Source organism: Diceros bicornis, chromosome X (assembly GCF_020826845.1).
Source record: "Diceros bicornis minor isolate mBicDic1 chromosome X, mDicBic1.mat.cur, whole genome shotgun sequence".
In the NCBI taxonomy this organism is placed as follows: Eukaryota; Metazoa; Chordata; class Mammalia; order Perissodactyla; family Rhinocerotidae; genus Diceros; species Diceros bicornis.
The window spans coordinates 88,733,637-88,735,412 of record NC_080781.1 but is presented as its reverse complement, the minus strand read 5'-3'; the positions used below and the strand labels follow the sequence as shown (position 1 = coordinate 88,735,412).

Here is a 1,776-nt window from a genome sequence, read left to right as displayed (position 1 = left end):
TCTTGAGTTTCTCATTATTTATTCACTCACATCTATATCCCTTAGCCACTCCCTACCTGTAACCTATCAAAATCATCCCTCTTTGGTGTCAGATATCTTAAACTTTTATCTTAGGAATACATGAATGGTTCTATTTGAGAAAAGTAATACCATTAATCACATTAATTATTCAAACAAATCAATATAATTATTTTGTCAAAAATGGCATTAGGTGAATATCAGCATACATTCTTCAAAACAATTGAGTAATTAAGAAATAGAAAGATACTTAAAATGTATACTCTGGAAGCAGACTGGTCTATTTTTGAATTATGGCCCCACAATTTAAAAGTTATACAATCATGAGCATGTTAACGTTCATTACCTCAATTTATTTGATAGTAAAAATAGAGAAAATAATAATAATTACATCAGAGGATACTATGAAAGAATTTATATAATGAAATAATTCACATAAAAATGTTTGGAACAGTACCTACCACATAGAATATTTTAAAACTGTAGCTCTATGAACTAACAGCCAAAATATTTTATTATTGGAAACCTAGAGACAGAAGGCATTTTTATTAAAGTCAAGAACAAAATTGGGATGGCCACTATCAACCATATTATTTAATAAAGTTCTGGAAATTTTAGTCAATGGTATGAGACAAGAAACTGAAATTAGAAGTGTAAGTACTGGCAAGGAAAAAAAAAGTGATTTGTAGCTAGTATATAGTATATATATATATATATATATATATATATATATATAATTATATAACTAAAGCCTTCAAATACACCCTGAACATTTTTTGTTATGTTTATTCTTAAGTTTTCTATGTTTTTATTTCTACTAAAACTAGAATATTTTCATGATCTAAAAATCTAAGAGAAATTATGAGAGGTCTGAATAGTTGCAAAAAATATACAAAAGAGATCATGAAAAATATTTCAGCTTTAATAGAAATAAAAAAAATAGAATACATAGGAATAAACATAGACAATGTTCAGGGCCTATTTGAAGACAACTCAAAGGCTTTACTGGAGGAAATATAGTAAGACTGAAATGGATGAAGGAATGCATCATGTTTTGTAATGGATAATTCAATATTTGCAAGATGATAATTATATACATATTCCTTCATTGACTTAATGGCAATCTCACTGTAATTTTTATCTGAGAGAATGGGTAGTCAGTCCTAGATAAAATATTTTGAACAGGAAAAGAAATGTGAAGTGTTTCTATCCCATCCAGATGTTCAAATGTGCTAGAAAGCTAATAATTTGAACAATGTGGTACAGATTTAAAAATGGATAAACAGAACATGAAATAAAATCAACATTTAAGAAGTAAACTCTTGTGCTCGCTTTGGCAGCACATATACTAAAATTGGAACAACACAGAGAAGATTAGCATGGCCCCTGCGCAAGGATGACATGCAAATTCGTGAAGCGTTCCATATTTTCTGGACATGATATTTTCAGTCACTTTTTATGCGTCATGTGTTTAAAGTCTTAGCGTTTCTTAAGTGTCAGCTAGAGCACAACAATGCCTAAATATATCCTGAATGTGAAACTTCCAAAAAAAAAAAAAGAAGAAGAAGTAAACTCTTAAAACAAGTTCCATGGTGAGCAGGGACAGTTTCTATTTGTTTATTTACTTGTTTGTTTTATTTTGATTATTCATTATTTATCCAGGTAGAATACCTGTCATATGTTTTTTTTCCAAAGCATGGGGCCATGGAAGGATTATTTTTTTTTTTTTCAGAAAAAGATTCACCCTGACCTAAAATA

General features: G+C 29.1%; 1 non-coding gene across 1 annotated transcript; it reads left to right on the top strand.

Moving 5' to 3' along the window:
* Positions 1-1,342: 1,342 nt before the first annotated feature.
* Positions 1,343-1,449, top strand: LOC131401510 (U6 spliceosomal RNA). Its single transcript, XR_009217709.1, has one exon. It is a non-coding gene; the product is annotated as a U6 spliceosomal RNA (small nuclear RNA).
* The last annotated feature ends 327 nt before the right edge of the window (positions 1,450-1,776 follow it).